This window comes from Castor canadensis, chromosome 4, assembly GCF_047511655.1.
Source record: "Castor canadensis chromosome 4, mCasCan1.hap1v2, whole genome shotgun sequence".
NCBI lineage: Eukaryota > Metazoa > Chordata > Mammalia > Rodentia > Castoridae > Castor > Castor canadensis.
This window is the reverse complement of record NC_133389.1, coordinates 107,171,176-107,194,069: the sequence shown is the minus strand read 5'-3', so window position 1 is coordinate 107,194,069 and position 22,894 is coordinate 107,171,176. Positions and strand designations below refer to the sequence as shown.

Sequence of the window (22,894 nt, the reverse complement as noted above, 5' to 3'; positions counted from 1 at the left end):
TTCTTTCTTTTTGAGTCACTCACATTCTTTAGTTTGTAGATGGAAAAAATGGAAAGCCAGAAGGATTATGTAAGGTCACTTGGCAAGTTGTGGGCTGACCCAGCGTTAACACTCAGGGCTTCTGAGTTCTCTGTTCCCAGTCTCCAAGTTGTGGTGCATCTCAGGGGTTCTTACTCCATTAATCTTCAGCTGTCTGGGCAGTCTGTGAGGGTCTCGACACTCAGCCACATGAACACGTGGGGGAAGTTAAGCCCTGACTATTGTGTTTGATCCTCATTCAACAGATGGGTAAAAGAAACAGCTGCTATGATGGTATTGTTCAGGCTGGCTCTGAGCTGGCCAGTGGTGTGGTGTCTGTAGGCAAGTGGAGTTTTTAATTCCAGACCTTGTACCAGTCTTTGTGATTCCTTCCTTGAACCCAAGTAAATTGTCTGGAGGACCACTGCAATCAGCACGTAAAGTTATATTCGGAAAGCGACTTGCTCCAGCCATTTAACTGAAAGCAAATGTCCCCTTAGCAGACTTTGAACTGCTCTGAATTTTTTGTGATGTTAGCTCTCCAACAATTTGGCAGAATCAACGCAGTTTCGGGAGCTAGAGTAAATATTTAAGTCAGCTGGTTCAAGGAAAAATTTTCTACATCTTAGGAGCCATTGATAGCTCTAACAGGTACTGGTGGGTGGTAACACTCAACTGCCAGGCAGTATTGCCAGGCTTCACAGACTTTTGAATGATACACAGACTTTAATGAAGTATGCTTGTTAAACAGTAATTGCATATATAAATTTCATACCTTATTTTTTGCTAATGCTTACTAAATGTAGTATATTAACCTTCCTTTTGTGCTAAGTGCTTGACCAAACAACTATGAGCCACAGATCTTACACTCAAATAGTTCATATGTGATGTTTTCTCATTTGATCTTGCAATGACTTTGGCTTATGGTTTATTGTCACTGCCTGGAGAGTTTGCAAAGTACATTTTTACTTTTGTCATATAAGGGACTCAAGAACACTCCTGGTTTGTGACTGAGGGGGGAGTCACTTTGGTGTTTATGCTTGCCAACCATTTGGCACTTACACATGCCAACTCAGTGGGCCAGTAATAATTTGAAATATTTCTTGTTAAGTTATAAACTCTGGAAGACATTAAAGCCAAAGTTTCTGTGAATTTATCTGATTGCTTGTTTTCTTTCCTTTTTTTTTTTTTGGCATTACTAGGTTTTGAACTCAGGGCCTCACACTTACCAGGCAGGTGCTCCACCACTTGAGCCACTCCATCAGCCCTGTTTTGTTGTTTTGTATCGAGTATTTTTGAGATAGGGTCTCTTGAACTATTTGCCTAGCTGGCTTTGAATGGTGATCCTCCTTATCTCTGCCTCCCAGAGTAACTAGGATTACAGCCATGAGCCACCAGCGCCTGGCCTGATTCCTTATTTGATCAGCATATGGCTCTCAATGAGCTCTAAGTTTATTTTCTATTTCCACTTGAGCACAAAAATCATGGAAGAATTGTCAAAGCTGGTAGGAATCAGTGGGCTAAAAGAAATCTGCCCTAAATGCTGTATTTATTAAGTATAGGTGAGGCAGACAGTTTCCACGTGCTTGAAGACCCTCTAAGGCGTCTTACAGAATGGGGGCCCTTTTCTAGATTATAGAAACGAAAATTAAAACTTCAGTATCAGAGTGTTTGACATACTAGACTGCTTTTCTCCAAATATATTTCTTCAGGTTTATCCATTTCAGTTGTAAAAGTGGTCCCCAGCCTATGCCTCTTTGTACAGAGAAGTAGCCTGTGGAACTGGTCCCCTTTACTGATTCCTTCCCTGGCCCTTCATGGCCTCTTTTTTCCCTCCTCCAGCCTGCAGCTTCCTCACTGCCATGTTGTTTAATCTTTGCTTTGCTATACTTGCTGCATGCTCCTTCTGGTCTGACTCAACTTTCATTGGCTACCATGAATATCATCTCTCCTGGGCCCCAAGCTCATATTTCCTGTCTCTAAAAGTAGGTCTGGGCTTCCTGGGTCAAACACAAATGGGATCTACAAATTACTCTGTCTCCGAGAGAGCTTCTAGATATAGTTAGTGTTCAAAAATATATTTCTGAATAAGAGAAAAGCTGTGGGTAAAGCATGATAGTAAAATGATGTTAAAACATGGCTCACCATCTCTGAGCCTGACTTTATTCAAGATGTGTTCTTGTCTTTTCTTCTCACACTTAACCAAAAAAGGTACCAGAATTGAGTACCTTGTGAGATCCACTCAATTTCAGCCCTTGTCTGTGGGTGCAAGGAAAACAATAATTATTGAATTTGGAAGCTGATGAAAGTGTCACTTTGACAGTACAAAGAAGTTTTTTGTTTGCATTGCTGAAAAAACCATTTGCAATTTAGGAAGTGGAATGTTGTCAAAACTTCTTTAGTGACATAGTTTGGCTTTGACTTTGGAGAAGCAAAAGTCAGTCAAAGGATGTGAAATGTTCCCTTTACATTGGTTAAGTATGTATAGCATCAACTTTTTCTGGGGGTGACAGAATGGGTCCCAGTTGAAATAAAGTGAGAAACGGGGCTAAGTATTGTATTCTGGACTGACACTGCGGATAGGCTATGGCTTTCCTGGAAACTGGTTTCCATTCATATGTCTCAAGAGCAGTCATAATGATAGGTGAAAAACCATGCTGTTTTCAGAAAAAGCTAGAACTTGTTGTTGGTGAGTAAAAGCTCTCCAGAGTAGATATCCACTTAGTCATTCCACAAATGGTAGTTGTATTTATTTTCTCTCCATAATTATATTCTAAGAACCTTCCCAAGATATAGTTGTCCTTCCATTTCATTCTTAATTCTTGAAAGATAAACTAATAAAGCAGGGAGTAAATGTGTGCCATTTATTAATTAAAAGCCCCAGGAAATGGGATAAACTGAAGAGAGCTTTTTAAAAGTAGTTAAGTCTAGCTTGCTACACTGCATAGAGGGTCATATATGCACCAAGCTAGAGTTGGCATTTTTAGGGGCCTTATGCTGCCTCTGCTTGTCTCACGTTGTATTTCTGTTGCAGCTCTGGTGGACAGGGTCCCTACCTTCTTTTGGGCCTCAGGAGTTTGCTCCGTTCAGGCCTGTCCTCAAACACAGGGCAATTCACTTCCTGTCCACCAGTGGGGCAGAAGTGGTAGAAGTGCCACAGCCCATTGTCCCTCAGAGGCCAATTTTACTCTTGCTCAGAAGTCCACAGAGGGATGGAGCCTTATTTCCCTGCAGTCATAAGCCAGCCATACATTCTGCATTGACTTTTCCTTCTTCCCTGACTCACTTTCTTGTCTCCATATTTCCTGTTCTTGATTCTCCTTCTTAAAGTCCTTATCTTTGGTTCTGCTCTGGGGGATGGCAAATTAAGACAATTGCCATGACAGAAGGATGGAGAAATCACTAGAAGCATCTCTTTCAGCACCTCCTTTTAATTCCCTATAGAGCGAGATAGCTTTTCCAGAATTTTTTTTTCAAATTTGGAAGACAGAAAAGTGGAAAGATAGAGGGAAGGGTGATTTGTTTGTTAAGGATATGTTTTAAAAACAGACTTTTAGGAGTGCTGCATTCATTGTTGAGAAGCACATTCTTTACACCCCATTGTCAGCCATTGACATGTCATGCGGCACATTTTCAGATTTTGGCACCTAATGGAACCATGTGTATAAAATTGTAAGAAGAGATGATGAAGGTCATGTGCTCCACCATCTGTTTCCGACCAGGAGAGAGTGAAACCCACATCTTCCATTATCTTATTAGGAGCTTGAGATGTTCTGTCCAATGCCTAATGGAGCTGTGCAGTGCAGCTTTTGGGAAGGCTGGTCCCCAACATGAGGTTCCAGATAAGCTGGAGTTTTGGGTTTAGTTGTTCTTGATTCATAAGGGCAAAGCTGGATCTCAGAATGGAGCTACTGTACTTTAAGGCTAATCTGGAGCTGCAGTCTGAAGGGGAGCTCTGCTCACCCCAGTGTTCAGGATCCAGTGTCTCTTTCTAAAGATTAAAGGGCTGCTAGTTTGACAACAGTGTGTCGGAGGTAATCTGAGCCTTATCGTGAGTGGGTTCCTGCCCACTCACCAAAGGTTTAAAGATAAATAGGATTAGACATGTAGCTTGTGTTGATAGAATTTTAGTATAATTTGTATTGTACATGTTATTTACAGCAAATTTATTCCCACTAGATACTGTCATTTTTTATAGCTACACAAATCACCAAGTTTTGAAAAAAATTTTTTAAATGTAAATATATGTTTTTATTGCAGTGCCATGTATGGCTAGCATACATGGTCTTGTGTGATTTTTTTTATTAGTGTATATTAATTGTACAAAGGATTTCACTGTAATATTTGCATACATACATATAATGTACCATGATCAAATTTGCTCGATTGTAATTTCTTATCCCTTTCCCCTTTTAGAAACACTTTTAATAGGTTTCATTATTCTATTTTCATACATGCATATAAAGTATTTTGATTATATTCACCTCCATCACCCTCCCTTTTATCCTCCTAACTCCCATTCCCAAACAGCCCTTGTTTTACGTGCAGATCGTTCATTTTCTTTTTCTTTTTTTTTTTAACTCTAAATTCAACATATGAGGGAGAACATGTGATATTTGTCTTTCTCAGTCTGACTTATTTTGCTTAACATGGGAGTCTCCAGTTCCATCCATTTTCTTGCAAATGACATAATTTCTTTCTTCTTTATAACTGCACAATAGTTCATAGGGTAAATGTTCCACATTTTTTTTTAATATTTGAAGGGTATCCTTATTTTTTAAATTAATTTATTTTTTTATTATTCATATGTGCATACAATGCCACATTTTCTTTATCCATTTATCAGTTGAGGAACACCTAAGCTGAGTCCATATTTTGGCCACTGTGAATAGTGCCACAGTAAAAATGGGTGTGCTGATATGTCTATTATATGCTAACTTACATTCCTTTAGATAGATGCCCATGAGTGGTATAGTAGAGCCAAAAGGTAGTTCTATTTTTAGTTTATTAAGGAAACTCTACACTGATTTCCATAGTGGTTGCACTAATTTACACTCCACTGACACTGTACAAGGGGCCCTTCTTCCCCTCACCCATATCCTTGCTAGTACTTGCTATTGTTTGATGTCTTGATGAATGCCCTTCTGACTGGAGTAAGATGGAATCTTAATGACATTTTGATTTGCATTTCCTTTATAGCTAAGGATGGCGAACATTTCTTCATGTATTTACTAGCCATTTGTACTTCTTTTAAGAACTGTCTCTTCAATTCAGTTGCCCATTTATCAGCTGAATTGTTTATTCTTTTGGTGTCAAATTTTTTGAGCTCTTTGTATATTCTAGATGTTAACCTCTATCTGATGAATAGGTGTCAAGGATTTTCTCTCATTCTCTAGGCTGTCTTTTGATTCTGGTAATTGTTTCCTTTGCTGTGCAGAAACTTTTTAATTTTATACAATCCCATTTGCCAATTCTTGCTCCTGAGATATTGGAATCCTGTTCAGAAATCTTTGTCTATACCTATGTCTTCAAGTGTTCTCCCTATGTTTTCCTGTAGTAGTTTCAAGGTTTTAGGTCTTACTTTAAGATCTTTGATCCATTTTGAATTGATTTTTGTATAAGGTGTGAGATAGGGATCTCCTTTCATTCTATTAAATGTGGATATCCAGTTTTCCCACTTGTTGAAAAGGCAATCTTTTCTCCAATATGTTTTTGGCACCTTTGTCAAAAATCAGATGACTATAGCTGGGTGGGCTCATTTGTGGATTGGTCTCTATGTCTGTTTTTTGTGCCAGTACTCTGCTATTTTTGTTACGTTGGCTCTGTAGTATAATTTGAAGTCAGGTATTGTGACACCTCCAGCATTGTTCCTTTTGCTCATGATTGCTTTGGCTGTTTGGGGTCTTCTATGCTTCCATGCAAATTTTTGGATTTATTTTCCTATTTCTGTGAGAAAACATTGGAATTTTGATGGGGATTTCATTGAATCTGTAAATGGCTTTCAGTAGTATAGCCATTTTCACAATATTAATTATGCTGATCCATGATCATGGGTGGTCTTTCCATCTTCTAGTGCCCTCTTCAGTTTCTTTCTTCTAAGTTTCATGTTTTCATTGTAGAGATTTTTCACCTCCTTTGTTAGGTTTATTCCTAGGTATTTAATTTTTTGAGGGTTTTATGAATGGGATTGTTTTCCTTATTTCCTTATTCCTTTCTCATCCTGTTTGTTATTGGTAAAGAGAGAAGCTACTTATTTTGTATATTAATTATGTATCCTGCTATTTTGCCATATCAACCAGAAGACTGTTTAAAATGACATTCAAACAGATATTAGCAAGATTTCAAATGGACATATATGCTATTTTATTAAACAAATTTGAAAGTTCTCTTTGCATTCCTTGTTAATGTATCTCTATACACAGTGATCTCTTTGTGATATGGATGACTGACTGCTTCCTTGTCAGTTGAAATTGTAGCTTCTAGTGAGGACCAGCATTATACCCATGGTGTTAGATAGACTGGGAAAGTAAAGGGATCAGGATGTGTTTCATGCAAATTCTTTTCTCAATGATGAGCCTAATCCCAGTGCTTGCAGAACTCTTCCATGTATGGAAGGGCTGTGTTGCAGCCCTGTGGCAGCTGTCAAGCTGTGTGGCACAATTCTGTCCCTATCACTCCTGGAGCTCATGCTCTGTCCTGAGTGGAGAGCGCACAGCGTGGTCAGCATTGTGGTGTGGAGGTCCATGGGGACACCATAGCAGGAATGAGCCATCTCTGACCCATTCCTGGGTGCTTTTAGCAAGTCCAGCATGTGAAGAGATGTCCAAGCTGACTTTTGAAGGACCAATAGGAGAAAATGAGGCTTGGGGAATGAGGTAGCACAACCTTTTTTGAGGAAGAGGGTTCAGTGTGCTCAGATGGGACAGCAAGTTCAAGAACTTCAGGAGCTATGCTGTGGTATCTCTGGGCAAGGGGTGTGAGGAGCCCCAGCAAGAGTGAGGTGGTCACACCAGAAGGTGCCTTATTTTGTGCCTGAGAGAATTCACATTTTACCCAAAGAAAGGGACCAAGGATGTCATTTCAGTAGAGAGTCATATGACCAGATTTCCAAAATATTTTGGTATTCAAATGGTATGGACATGAGAAGTGGGCACAGGTAGTGACAGAATGACCAGCAAAGAGACTTTTGTGATGATGCAAGGAAGAAAATTAAGGGAGCCTAAATGGAAGGGGCTGAAGAAGTAGAGTTCAGAAGATGTTGGGAGAGGGTAGGAGAGTTGGTACACATGTATAATTCCAACTACTCAGGAGGTAGAGATAGGAGGACTGTAGTTCAAAGCCAGCCTAGGTAAAAGTTAGCAAGATCTTATTTTAAAAAAAAAAAGCTGGGTATGGTGGTACATACCTGTAATAGCTATTTGGGAAGCAGAGATAGGAGGATTGTGGCTTAAGGCCAACCTGGGCAAAAGCTCAAGACCCTATCAAAAACAAATAAAAGCATCAGGACTGGGGTTGTAGCTCAAGTAATAGAGCACTGGCCTAGCAAGCTAAAGGTCCTAAGTTCTTTCCCCACAGTTGAAAAAAATGATGTTAAGGGGAATAGTAACAGATTATTGGATTCAGTGGTGAGGGAGAAGGGTAGGGAAAGAGATATCCCCATATTTCCATAGGGACATAGGTGCTGGGTGGATGATATCATTCTGTATTGTAAGCAGAGACTTGGTTTTGAAGGAGATAGTCATGAGTTCATTACTACATGTGCAGAGTCTTAACCTATCTGGGCTGTGGGGTATCTAAGGAGAGATGTCTGGTAGGCTATTGAGTATGTGGTTCTAGAACTCCAGACTTACATTTAACTGGAGGTATGTTATTTATTGAACATCAGAAGATGGAATATTTGAGAGATGACCAGAGTGTGAGAATCTACAGAAGCAACTGAGAAAGAATGACTGGGAGGTAGAAGAAAAGCCAGGACAGCAAGAGGCAGGAGAGTTTCCAGCAGAAGAGAGGTCAGCAGTGTTGGGGGCCTTGTGAGACTTGTTAGATATATGGATAGGGGTCATTGGCAACCCTGGAGAGAACAGTTGGAGTCAGAGATGGCAAAAAAGACCTGATTGTGAAGAGTGAATAGTGTGGAAGAAATGAAGACCGAGAGGACAGATTCATCTCTGGGTGTTGTGAAGGACAGACAGAAATAGGTCTTTGTTTTTATAACCATGCACTCTATGGTGTTTTTTGATAGCAGTCCAAGCTAACTAAAGCAGTAGTATTGAGAGACCAGAGGAGGCATGAGGTTATGAGTCTGTATCTACATAATTTAGAGATTTGAAAAATAATCTGTTAATCACTTCAGGATGGTTGAAAGTCCACCAGGTGTTCAGAGTCCACCAGGATGTGGGTGAAGTGAACACAGGAAAAGCTGAGGTACTGGGTAAAATTGGAGACAGTTAGGACCTGGAGGGTTCAGTGGGGTGAGAGCTAGTGAGTGTGAGAAATCATGAGGGAAATTCAGGATAGGTAGAGGAGGTAAGTGTGCTTGGGTTCGGTTTATCTCATTGCTGCTGTTGTCCTCTTCGACTTTTCTTTGGAGAAGAATTATACAATAACAGTAATTTATAGCTGATCAACTAACAACTCCCTTTAAGATTTTAATTTACTTTGATTTCTAGATTATTTTAACAGTGTATCTTCTTCAGATCTCTAAAACAAGTTGCATTTCAGCTACTAATAAATTATTTGTTAATAAAAAGAATGTACAAAATGATTTTGTGCAATTGAAACTTCAGAATACAATAACGAAACAATTAAAAATGTGAAAAAGAAGTCAGGAGGAAGAGAGGTAGGAAAGAGTAATAGAGGAGGTGAAGCTAATCAAATATACATGTATGAGAATGTCACAACAAAGCTTCTTTGCACAATTAATAAACATAGACTAGTAAACATAGACCTCATTAGAAAAGAGAAATCTAGCTCTAATGAATATATGTGAAGAGATGTTTTAGGCAACATCTTGAGGACGTATAAATCCTCGAGAATGAATAACAGAGTATGACACATAGTGACAGAGCCATTGTCATTAGAAATGGAAATACAAAGGGAAGATATTTAGATTGGTGAGTCTCCTGGAATCTGTGATTCACCCTCCTTGTGCATAGGTACTAAGTTATCTGAGTTAGCAGCATTTGTAATGGCACTAAATTTAGAAAAATGAAATAAAATGAAGAGGAAAGTACTGTGATTTACAGTGACACACAGCTAATGCTGAAGTATGAAGGTGTGACCTTGTGATTACACTTTGGATATGTGTCCTGGTTTGCTAATTCCAGGCACCAAATTTGGTGCACTTGTTAATGCTTTTTTTCTTGTATTTAGTTCACAACATCAACAAATCCCTTTTTGTGGGATGCATCATCACAGTTTATTGTGCTGAGTAACATTAGGCTTTTCTGTCTTCAGGGTTTTTCGAGGATGATGTCCGTGGTAGTAACAAGCCAAAGTCAGGCAAAGTAGCCCCTGGAAAGAAAGAGATGAACAGACTGAAACAGAGTATTCACTTTGCTCCTCTGAATTCAGCCAAGCCCAGAGGTTGAAGCACCCCTGAGCTGCTGTCATATCCCATAAAAAATTTTCATTGCCATATAAGATTTAATTTTTGAAATTCAAATAGCCTATCCATAATCATCAATTAATTTGTATCAAGAGCCCAACTTGGTCAGCATGGTTATGCTGGTACATTGTGGAGGTTATCTTCACAAAAGATAAAATAATTCATTTGAAAATCAGTCCCTTACTCTTCTTGCTGTAAAACAAGAGTACATTTTCCACTAGAAGCTTTGTTATGTATGTCAATTTACCCATTCCACCTGATCCACTAGTTACTGCGAGTGCTGATTGTCAGCACTTAACTTGGTGTTCTCCATTCATCTCTTCCTTCCAGAATGGTCTATGTGGTGGCATGGGGTTGCCACTTTTTGGCACCTCAGAGGAGAAGGAACAATCTCTGAAACAACTCTTCAGAGCTTTTGTGTTGAGTTGTAATAAGGATTAGCCTGAAGGTAGGATTCAGAGGCAAGCAGAGTCTGGTAGGGCCAGGCTGTTCTTATGATAGTAGCTCCCAGCCAAGTGGAATTATATGCAGAGAACTTTTCTCTCTAACACCAGGCCTTCTTTTTGTGCCCACATTCTCCCTGTTGGAGTGTTAGCTCTCCAAGTTAGGAGAGTGAACTGAGGGCACTTCCTAAGTCCAGGTCATGGCAGGTTGATGAGTATGCTAAACGTGATACCACCATCAACAGCCACAGGCTAGCCCAGTATGGTGCTTAGCACTAGGCAAGGAGAGTAACTGGCAGTTGGAGACACATGGGACTCATTGTGGATTGGAGGGTTAGTTGGGATTTCTTATTTTTGTAAACACCACCAAAAGTCAGTACATAACATGAACATGTATTCCTGGCCCATAGGATGCTGGTCCTCTTTTTGAGTTGGAAGAAGTGCCATTAGGAAATTCAGACCATGTGCACATCCTATCTACTGTGTAAACACTTCTGCCAACTGCTGAGTATATAAATAAAAGGTATATCAGTATTTAGACTACTTCCTTTTCATATAAAACAAGATTATTCTTAGAAATGAGACTAACAGCTATGAGCGAAGTGTTACCATGTAAAAGTAGATATCACAGGATGCTTCATGGATGGAAGGTCAGAACTGTAGAACAAATGATAGTTTAGGGAATACTGCTTTCCCTCGTAGCTCGTACAGCCAAAGGATGTGATATCTAACTATTGTGGGCTTAGCTCTACTGTCTTCTCAGTCAGTTGCCCAATAGAATGACTGGAATTTTCCGAAAATGTGGATTATAGAAGCTCTACTGAGTTTGAGTTTCTGGAGTGTAAATGAATTTTAAAATATTTCCAAGAGTGATTCTGATCTTCTGCCATGTTTGACAGGCATTTCTTTAATGCCATTTCCATAAGAATTACCAAAAAGAGACTGGAGGAGATAAGACCATCACAGTCTCTGATTAGTAGAAATTCCTCACTCTGAGACAGCAAGTTAGCCATGCTTATGAAAAAATGTTGTAAATATTCATGTATGTATGTTTATTAGCAAAAATGAACATTGCAGTGAGATGCCACGATTACATATCAGATTAACAGATTAAAGAATTAGCCCTCAAGGCCGCCACTCATCCCAGTGCTGGTGATGGGACTGTGTACTAGCACTTCATATCAAATAATGGTATACACATTGATACATTTTCTGTATAGCATGTGGCAGTGTGATCAAGAGGCTTCAGAACGTTTACACACTTTGGCCCAAGAATATCTGGGAATATAGCCCAGGAAAATAATCTGAATTGAAGACTAATCTGATTCCAATATTGTTCATATTAACAAAACAATGGTAACTACGTAATACAGCTGTATGATGTAATATTTTATACTTGTAATAAATTGTGTTTATAAGGCGCTTTTAGTAATGTGAGAAAATGCTTATGTTGTCACCACTAACAGAATACAAAAGTTTAAATGTAACATCCTAAATGTAAACCAAAATGCACACAGAAATGGAAGAATACCAAAGTATTAACAGTAACCATATTTCAGTAATAAACTACAGATTTATTTCAGTAATAAACTACAGATTTTTCTTCTTGTCTTCTTTTTTTTTATTGTTTTATTATTCATATGTGCATACAAGGCTTGGGTCATTTCTCCCCTCTGCCCCCACCCCCTCCCTTACCACCCACTCCACCCCCTCCCTCTCCCCCCCACCCCCTCAATACCCAGCAGAAACTATTTAATGTGAGTCAACTCCCTGTATAGCTATCCTTATCTCAACCAGCAAAAACCCTTGTTCCTTCCTATTATTGCTTCTACTCTCTCTTCAACAAAATTAGAGATAAGGGCAAAATAGTTTCTTCTTGTCTTCTTACTTTTCTAAATATCCCAAGTTTTCTACAATACCTTTTAAAAATATATTTTACTTTTATAATCAGAAAAGGAAACACATTCATTGGAAATGCTTCAAAAGCAAGAATTTTGTGGAAGAATGGGTCATGGAAGAACTTGTTATGGAGTCGATCTGTGAAGGGAAGATTTGAAGAAATTCAGTAGACCAGAAAAATACATAAGTTGCTTTGAAGCATGATAAGCAACAGGAGGCCAGATCATAAGCATGCATTTTGAGGAAGCTGTAATGAGTGGGTGAGAGATGAATAAAGTGAGAAATAGGTGGTAGAGATGGCAGGAAGCAGGTAGATGAGAACAAATACAATGAAAAATACGTTTTTTTTTCTACTCTTTCAGGGCTTCAGAGTTGAATGATGTCAGGAAGCTTCCCATGATTTCTGACCCTTCAGGTCTTCATCAACTAGATGGTTAAATGAAGTCAACCCAGCCAACAAAAGCCAATATACAAGGACTGTGAAGTTAATTTGGGCATCCCTTTCTTTCTGAGGCTTTTATTCCTCCACCCTGACTTTTAATAGCTGATTTGCTTGATTGAGGATAGGATAATGATTTCCAAGGTTGCTGTGTTGTTTGTCTTACTGTTCTAATAGGTATCTTTTTTCAGTAGTGAATCCGTATTAGTTGAGGCTTATAGGTCATCTGCCTGACATTGTCCTTTAGGTCGAGACCTTAATGGAAAACTTTGAAAATATCTGGTTGAAAAACTCATAATTTCTCATCAAGTTAGGCAAGTCTGAACTTCTACCAGCAATATTCCTTCGCCTAATGCCAGCTGATAATACTTTGAGAGCCATAGCAATGTGTTTACGAATTTCTCTTTGTTTTCTGGAATTGATTGTTAGTGTCTATTAGTATTTCTTTTATCGCATGGTAACATTTCTAAATCATATCAAAACATCTACCCCTTGTTCATGAGATCCATAGGTTTAGATGAGTGGTTAGAGGAGCCCAAGAAATGCAGGGAGCACTGTAGTTTGATAGTGCTTTTGGACTACTAGTTATTTCTTTGCTATTTGTGGTGTTATGTATTTATTCAAAGCTAATTTGATGTTGAAAGAGTAACTAAGAGGAACTATTAAAATAATTTGTTTAAAGTACTGTTTTGGAAAACTGTGACACTATTACCTTTCTCAGTTTAAAAGAAAATGGATTTATGAGGTACACAAGACCACAGGGTCATACAGTAATATTTATAGCCTACCCTCCCACACAAAGTTCAGAAATGTAATGAATGTGGGGTGCTGGAAGGTACATAATAGACAAATATTTATCTGGATATAGCTATTTTTAATTCTTCAGTCTATCTTTCTTAAATATCTGAGAATTCCTTCTGATATTAAGAAAAATGCAATGCCAGAAAACTTTATAAAGCCATGTATGTATGTGTGTGTATGTGTGCGTGTATGATGTGTGTGTGTGTGTACATGTGTTACTGTAGTCTGTAGTTTTCTATGCTTTTGGACTTATGAGAAACACCTACACACATAAGGGATTATTGATTGTTTTACATTCTCCGGTATTTTCTACCAATACAGGTATAAAATATTTTTATTGTCCCTAAGTTTAAACTATTTTCTATGGAGATGATTGCTATTTTCTCTGAATATTTGATACAAGCATCACTTCTGAGAGTTGGAATTTAGATCAGGTGATTCAGTTTGTTTCCATTTGTGCCTCTTGAGGAAAGGCTCTGGATTTAGTGTTCCAGCCAATTTTCCATCCAGCACTGCAAAGGAAATGACCAAGCAGACTCAGAGCCAAGAAATGGTATTGAAAATCCAACTCTTCATGTGGAAATCCTTATGGGCTTTGCTAAAAGGTAGTGAGTGTTTTCCTTTTTATACTGATCTACTTAAAGTTCAAAAATTCAATAGAATTGAAAATTTTATTTTAATTCATTTGGGCTTTGAAAAAAGCAGTGTAAAATTAAACGTGTGTGTGTGTGTGTGTGTGTGTGTGTGTGTGTGTGTGTGTCTTGCTCACAGGCATTGTGGTGTTGTCCCTGGTCTTTGGTTTCAGAAAATAAATAAGGTAACCTGTGAAGGGTGGGTTGGGGATTTGCTATCACTGACTGCCATCTTGAGCTTCTCAGCACTTTGTGAAAGAAGAGTCAGAAGAAATGATACAGCCTCGTGAGGAGCATTTTTCTGAGGCCAGTTCTTGCTTTCTGCACATAATTTTCTGGTTAAATTTGTTCTCGTTCTAATAACCTCTTTATTTTAGTTACTTTTGCAGCTGGTATAAGTTAGGCTGAGTTGTTGTAACAAAAAGGACCCCAAATAAATTTACCTTAATAAAATGGAAATGTCTTTCTCTCTCATCTAATAATGCAGAAGTTTCTTGATCCTGTTAACCTCACCTCAGAGTGAGGTCCTCATTGCATTCTGGAAGTTGGCTCATAAGCACTACATCTTAAGGAAGAGGAAAGAAAGTATGTGGTGGGCAGTCAGTATCCTTTTAAGGACATGTTGTGTAAGTTGGATGCATACTTTTGTTTCCATTCTGTTGGCAAGAACATAGTTATATCTAATGGCAAAAGAGGCTGTAAAATGTAGTCTCTAGTTGGAGATACATATGCCTTGCTAAAATTTGAAGTGGAACTGGTTTATTTTTAAACATAAAAAATGGAAGAATGGGTACTATGGCTTTTAGTCATGGTTTCGTCTTTCACTACATAGAGGTCAATGCTCAGCAGTGCACACCAAAACCACCATTTTCTCCTTGCCTCTCACAGAGTTGCAGACACTGAAAACGATCAACCTCCATTGCCTGAGATAATCCTGCCCAAATCTAACAGTAGTTTAAAGATTCTAGGTCCACTTGCAGGAGGAATCTAGATGAGAGTTGCTACTCTTAGCTTAGTATTTTGGTATCAGTCAGATTTTCCTGTCCCTTGTTGAGGTTCTAACATACCTTGGCCTGATGCTGCTTGCAGTGTGATAGAACCTGAGGTGCATAGTCTCCTCAGTGCTATGTAATAGGCACTGGGTCAGAGAAGGGTCTATTAATAAGATGGGTATAACACAGACTTTTCTGCCTTTGAGGGATATGTGGTCTGACCCTCTTTTCCAAACAGAAACAGGTATTTCTCTAAAACAAAGTTTTGGGAATATCCCGGACCCTAACATTCACCAATATCCCCTCTGCCCATAGAGTCTACCTAAGAAGAGCCCCTACCTCTGAGGAGTGTAGCTCAGATCTGGGTTCCTGATACCCCTTTCCATTTTGTAGTTTGTTTTCTAAATCCTTAGGAGCTCTAAAATTAACTTTACAGATTCAGGACTTACTCCCTTCTGCTGGCTACTGTAAGTCTCCAAAGGGAGCTACGCGGATTATGAAGGAAGAAAGAACATCAAGGCTCAAAATGTGACTTTTCATGTATACAGTTCAGTTTTTACAATCAATACTTATTGAGGCTCTTCTGTGAAATGAAGGATATAGGGTATAAAGTTGAGTAAGCTATGGCTCTTCCTTTTGAGTTGTTTATCTTGTGGTGGAAGAAATAGGTCTACTGGGTAAATCACCTTATAAAATAGTAGCCTACCAGTAGAGGTACAGGAGAACAGAGCATTATGGGACTGTAAAAGAGCTATCTTATGTCTGAGAGCAGGTCTTAAGTGATGTTTACATTGGACCTTAAAGAAGGAAAGAGTTCAATAAATAGAAAAAGTCAGGCATGAGAGTGGCAGAGTAGAGGTGGCAGCCTTTCAGACAGAGAGGACATCATGTGCAAAGCATGAAGGCATGGAAGATCATGGAATCTTTCTCTGCTCTACCACCAAAACCCCAAAACCAAACCCCAAAAGACTTTCTATCAACACATTGTAAATTCTGTTTTCTTTGAAAGGTGTTGCTGAAGCAGTATCTCTCTGTCATATCTAGATTGTTTCTAAGAATCTGAATCTGAATAGAACCCCTGACTCCCAATCAGGACATGAAGAGAATTCTGTGAGGACCCTCTGGGGATGCTCATGTTTTAGGTTTTCTTAGTTCTAAAAAATATACTCACATTTCACTTTGTGAGCTTTTTTGTTAGTCACTGAACTGTTTTGGCAGCCAAAGTGCAAACGTAGCCAAGGAGTCGAAGGCCATCATGAATTATTGATATGTTTCTGGAAAACCGTCCGTGTACAAGGCACTATACTAGGCAGTGGGAATACAATGATGAGTAGAATCTATCTGGTCTGTCTTCCCATAGAACTCACATTCAAGTAACAGATCTTAATTAACCAGTCTCACTCATGTGTGTTCATGGGAGTATGGGTGGGAAGAAGCAGAAGGTTCTAGATAAGGGGCTTAGAATAGGCAAAGCCCAGTGATGGGAGAGGGTAGGATGTGTCCAAGAAGGCTGGATCGACTGTAAGGGGAGAGGCATGCAAAATAAGGAATATAAGAAGAGAACTGTTGGGACCATGCTAGACCGTATTAAGAATTTGGGTCATAACCCTAAGCCCAATGAGAAGGCAATGAGAAGATTTTGAGTAGGACCCTCCAGGACCTTTTGCATTTGTTTATTTATTTATTTATTTATGTAGAGGAGACATTAGGTAGTCAATAAGTATTTATGGGGCCAGGTGCAGAGTGGTTCACGCTTGTAATTAGGAGTATTGTGGTTTGAGACCAGCTGGGGCAAGAAGTTAGCAAGGCCTCAATCTCAACCAACAAGCTTGGCATAGTGGTTTTGCAAGCCTGTGGTCCCAGCTATACAAGAGGCCAATAGGTCGGATGATTGTGGTCCACACTGACCCTGGGCAAAAAGTCTGAGCTCCTATTAGAAAATAACTAAAACATAAAGTGCTAGAATTGTGGCTCAAGTGGTAGAGTGCCTGCTAGCAAAGTAAGAGGTTCTGAGTCTAAAGCCCAGTACTGAAAAAAAAAAAAGTATTTTTACCTAAAAGTAGTAATGAAATAGATAATTTCATAAATCTTACATTATGAGCTCAATCCCCAGCACAGCACCACAAAAATAAAAAACACAAACACAAATTTTACATTGTAAACAAAAACCAAAATTAAACTGTGCACTCTTTCCAGCAAACTTGGAATCATGGAACTGAAGGAGTCCCACCTTGGGGGGGTGGTTTGCCCAAGGCCAGGTAGTAAGTTGGCGGCTGATTCATTTGTGACTTGTTCACAGTGGAGCTGTTCCCTTCCTTCCCCATTTCCTGCCTCCTACTCCTGCTGAGGCTTTGCAGATAAAGGAATTGGATTACTCCCCAGCTCTCATTGAAGTTTCTCAAAATGGCTCTCACTTGGATTGCAACCATCTCCTTGGTTCAACTCTTGTCTTCAGGATCTCCATGACTGCTGTGCCCCCATCCCATCCCTGTGCCTCACTCAGTCTGCTTCTGGGGGATGCAGTCATTTCTTGCTGAACTTACCATCCCCAGTCTCCAGGGTGGCTGTATGGAGCAGGCAATGACTGAGAGCTGCAATTGTTAAATTAGTATTAATAACATTAGCTAAAGATATATAGGCAACAGGGAGAACATCAAGCTGGTCTTGCCTCTTAGGTTTATTTTGGAAAATAAAGTTGTGTAGTATTCATGAAAACTGTGGTTTTATGGAATGTTTTTGCCAAGAGAAAGGCTTTTTTTTCAACAGAAATTTCAGAAAGTGAGAGATTCTGAGTAATACGTCAATCACGGGGAGGGATCTGTCATTTTCTGGCAAGTTGAATAGGCCACGGGAATTTTTTTTCATTACCTCCACTCACTCTTTCATGAATTATGAAGTATTATTTTCTCCTGAAACCAGCAAGAATAGCCAGAAAGAGGGGAGCTGGTCCCTATATTCATTCTTCCTCTGAGTGTCTCTAGGGTTTTCTGTCTCGGCCTCATTACTCCTATCTCTGTTTCTCTATGCCTTTTTCACTCTCTTTTTGACTGCTTGGTATGATCCATTATTAGCATTTGTTACAGGATTTTCATGAGGACGGTTTTCTGGACAATGGTTGTGAAAAGATGGTGCAGCCCAGGGTGGGTAGCGGGGTGATGGAGGTCAGAGGCCAGGCAGTTGGAAAGGCAGAGTACTGTGGGCTGAGTGTCAGTAAGGTCTGCTGAATTTGCCAGCATTAGCATAAGGAGCATCAGCCTGGCCAGATAAAGCAGATAGGCAGCCGGAAGGAGCTGGCATGAAGTTAAGTAGGGCAACAGGAGGCAGGAGGCTGGTCTCAGCCACCAGAGCTGGGACCAGGGACCCTGGTGGAGATTGAAAGGACCAGGCCTGTGTCAGGGACTAGGGGTAGCAGAAGTTCAAGACAGAATCCGGACTAAGAAGGATAATAAGAACCACAATGAGAGCCTGATGCAAACAGAATACTGAGTTTATGCCAGGCATCCTTCTGAGCATTTTCTTATGTGAAGGCTTTTCATCTGCCCAAGACTCTTGGCCTAACCCTCAGTTTATAAATGAGAAAATGGTGTCACAGAAGGGCAAAGTAGCTTGCTGTGTGTTCCTCAGCTGGCATGTGGCACAGCTGGGACATTCTGGCAGCCTGGCTCCAGGGTCCCAGCTCTTAACCACCCTTCCTCATATTGTTCCTTTACAAAGACACAGTGTGTATGGAGCTGGGCAATGTACACAGCCCTGATTCTATACCACTTACCTTAAAAAAAAAAAAGATCTGTCCTTCCATTCTGCCTCACCTGTGCCTTTCATATATTAATTTAGGAGTTTTGGAACTATTATTCTTGCCATGTTACAAATGAGACTCAAAGGAGCTCATGGACATGGTTGCTAGGTAGTAAGGCCTATTCGAACTCAGAGGACTATAGCAGGGGACTACTAAGAGCAGAATCTACTGTCTGTAGATTTTTATTTTGTTTTGACTTCATGCTCATGTCTGCTCTATTGCTACCACCTGCCTGTCTGAGGGGCATCGAGGAAGAATCAGGGGTATAATATCGTATTAACACTACAAAAGAGTGCATTAGAGAAGAGGTGCAAATCATCCAGCAAACTGTGGTCACTTGGTATAATTTGAAAAAAAACAAGGAGCAAAAATAAACCGTAAGGCTGAATTGGCAAACAGAAACCTTGGGATTGTGTTCTAGCCAACAAGAAAGCTAGTCTTTGCTATTATCAGAATGATAATTATTATCAGAATGATAATGAGAACCTCTTCTTGGTCTTCTCAGAGTCCTGCTACAGAATGCATAACTACACTGGCTTAGAAGAGTTAAACTCTAGAGAAATTTAGGTTCAGAATTGGATAGAAAATTTTCTTTTCTTTCTAAATCTGTACCCTTCTCTTGATCATAGCCATATATAACTTATAGCTAATCATCTCACTCTTTTTCCATAGTGACAGTGATAGTAAATTTCAATATGAGAGAAGCACACTTTCAATAGACTGAAAGCAGGTCATTTCTCGAGTGAGATTGACTTGACCATCTCACTCTTGGCTTTTCTTTCCTTCTTCTTCCTGTCCAAAATAAATGGAAAGCAGAAATAGTTGTCCTTTGTATCCCCCACTGTCAAGTCCATGGGTTTGCCCAGCACTGAGTTAGGAAAAGGAACTCCTCATCTCAAAATTTGAAGCCAACAAAGACCAACAGAAAGTAATGTTGCCTTGCGACACCAAGTAGAGAGTTCCTACGTTGTGGAAGCCCATCCCATTTCCTCCATTGATCTGAGTAAGATCAATCTCCCCGTGGAGAACCGTGTGAGATTTATAGGCATAGAATCATATAGGCAATGCCTTTGCATAAGGTCTTTTGACTATGAACCCATGATGGTGCTGAGAGATGAAATGAAGTGGGTTAGAAACACAGTCAAGAGAGAAGCCTCAGAATTACAGGCAGCCTCCTTGAGGCTGTGTGGTTTTGGAGAATACCCAATGTTGAGAGGCAGATAAATGACTAGTAAACAGCAATCCAAGATAAGCCCCAGGGTTTTCAGACTTGTTCTCATTTTAATCTGAGGTGGGAGAAGATGACCAGAGGAGGGATTAGTTTCTCTCATCCTCTCAACCCATCACTCAGTTGGAGAACTCAAAACCATGAGGGGGTCAATCCCTTGGCTGCTTTTCACCTCTTGCCGCAGTGGAGTATGATACCCTTGAAATTTGGCCTTGGAACTTAAACCTGCTAGAATCACTGGGACTTTCATCAAAAGCTGGGGACTTAAGGTGATTTGAAATAGGAGGCTTCCAGAGACACCTCAGTATTTCTTATTGCGTAAAATCTTGGGATAGAGATGGCTAGTTCAAAGATCCTTCTAGAGTTCTAAGTTCACTTTCCTGGGAACTCTTCAGAGTTCTTATAGGGAGGCCTAGAACTAAATCTCTCATTGGGGTTCCTCTGGAACTCTGGGATCAGCCCAAGTATTAGATTGATAACTTTAGATGATTTGTAGGTATGAGGTTTATTCTGGGTATGTCTAGACCTTACAGGCAGACTTCTCAATCTGCTGTTTAACTTTTAGCTCTCAGTTTGTGGGTAATCAAATGACTTTTGATTAAATAATTTCTAGAATGGAAGGAGTAGGAAAGGACAGCGTTTTTCCCACCAAGGTGATCTTTCTGTATTCTACCTAATTCTTTTTGGGGACATATCCACTGCCCCTCATCCCTTATTTTGAAAGTTACTTCAAGAAGGGAGTGGGAGCCTGATGCCAGTGGCTCACACCTGTAATCTTCTCTACTCAGAAAGCAGAGATCATGAGGATGTGGTTTGAAGCTAGCCTGAGTAAATAGTTCTCGAGACCCTATCTTGAAAATACCCAGGACTAAAAAGGGCTGGCAGAGTGGCTCCAGTAGTAAGACTGCCTGGCTAGCAAGCATGAGGCCCTAAGTTCAAACCCCAGTACCACCACCAGAAAAAAAAAAGAGAGGAGATGGGAGTGGGGGCCAGACACTGGTACACTCCTGAGATCCCAGCTCTCAGGAGAGGGAGGCAGGAAGATCTCAAATTTGAAGCCAGCCTTGGGCTACGTAATGCAAAAACCAACCAAACAACAAAAACAAAGAAGGAAAAGGAGAAACTGCCAAACTATCTTCCAATAAGCTGTACCACTTTGGACAAAAAAAAAAAAAAAAAAAAAAAAGGAACAGAGTGAGGAGGGAACATTCAAATTATGTAGATCATTTGGCTTTGAATAAAGCAATTTAACCTTTCTGGATGTGAGAAGGGCTGAATTAAGTGACTTAATCCCTAACAGTTTGTGATTCTAAGCTCAGCATTTTTCTGAGTTCTTGGGAATCAGGCAGAGGCAACTTGCCCCTGTCATGTACCTGGTCTTGGTCCTCGTGGAGTTCATGTGGATGGGAAGGAATAACCACAGCTGCTGTTGCTTAATCCACGGCCTCCCCTGCTGTTGTCTCACACTGAGTCAGACCCATACTTCTTTGGACGCTCATATTAACTACTGAGGGCACCATGAGGCAGCCATACACAGGAAAGCCATTGAGCCACATCCAGTTTTCCCATCAGGGAATACTTTCTCTCTTCTCAGTGAATTCTGAAAGTGGACTGCCTCTTTCTTCTTCCTTTAATTGGTTCCCATTTAAAAAGAATCAAGAAATGTATATACTCCCAACTGAAGTGGTAGAGTAGGGAAACAATCTGGAGAATTTAAGGAGAAAAAAGACTTTCTTGTCTCAATTTTCTGTAGATTCTGGCTAAAATATTACATGGCTGTGGTTCAAGAGCTAATTAAAATAACAGACTGATACATTAATTATGCTTACGATTCCTTTGACCTACGCCTCTGCCTGTACGGTGAGTGTGCGTGTGGGTGGTGACCTGTTCCCTCCCCACCACCACAGTTGTCAATAGGCAGAGCCGGCACAGATTGCTCTCTGTGGAACCCTGTTGATTGCACACACCTCCTTTGCCATTCTCTCTGTGTGCGTGCACAGCCTCAAAGACGGCATTCTTAGAGCCCTACCATTTGGGGATTCTGGAGTATAGCTGAGCCCCCCTTGCCATTTTTCATATTTAAAGTGATTATTGATGCCATTTTGAGATGTGTGAATGTGACCAAAGGACATTCACAGGCCAGGGCAGACCAGATTTGGACAAGCATGCTTTACTCCGTATTGGGAGCACTTGAGTGGCTTTTTGTGACTCAGGTTTGTTCTACTAAGACTTCTGCTTTTCAGAGATAACTGGCTAGAAGGGTAGGTTTCTTTTCCAAGGTCCAGGGCCAGCCTTTGACTCCTGTGCTGAGCACCCATGAATTGCAGCCAATGCCTTCAGCTGACAAAGCAGGGCTGTCACTGATAAGTGTTTATGTTGCACTTTTGATTTGCAAAGTTCTTTCTTGGAGTTATTTCTTACAGGTTTGGCAGGTGAAGAAACTAAAGTCCATAGAGATGGTGACAAATGGTCCAGGCTTATCTGACCAGTTAGTGGCAAAGGTGGCCCTGGAGGGTTTCTGGGTCATTTCTTACCCTAGTGATTCATGTAGCTTCTCTAGATTATGTTCTTTGCCTATCACAAACTTCTTTATTTTCCAAATTTAAGTGGCTTCTTTTAGGGTGAATAATAGGGCTGTCCTATGGTTGTCCTAGGGCTGTCCTAGTTGGTTGACCAGAAAGCCCTAAGTATCTAGGGAAGCTCTACATCAGGCGACCCCAGTGTGGGACCTTTCCTAGGTCAACCTGAGCGTGGTGTGGTGGGAGCAGGAGGAGGAAGGAGGATTCCTCTGCTTGAGTTTGGGGAAAAGATCAATGCAGTTTCTGGACTATTAAGGCTTTATGCACGAGAAATCAGGTGAAGGATTTCAGCAAAAATATTGGCTGTTACTTCAAGGAGGTAAAATACATTAAAGAGACATTCAGCGATTTTGCATCTAACAGTTGAAAGGTTTTTGGCTTCTTTTTCAACTTCAGTAGTTGGGACACAGGCATTTTCTTGCCAGTGAGACAGAGAGACTTCAGTGAAATATTGAAAAGT

The 22,894-nt window shown here is 40.1% G+C and overlaps 1 protein-coding gene across 5 annotated transcripts in view; it reads left to right on the top strand.

Annotated features, from left to right (window-relative positions):
- Positions 1-22,894, top strand: part of Cacnb4 (calcium voltage-gated channel auxiliary subunit beta 4) — a 257,548-nt gene that overhangs the window by 91,757 nt on the left and 142,897 nt on the right. The window lies entirely within an intron of this gene.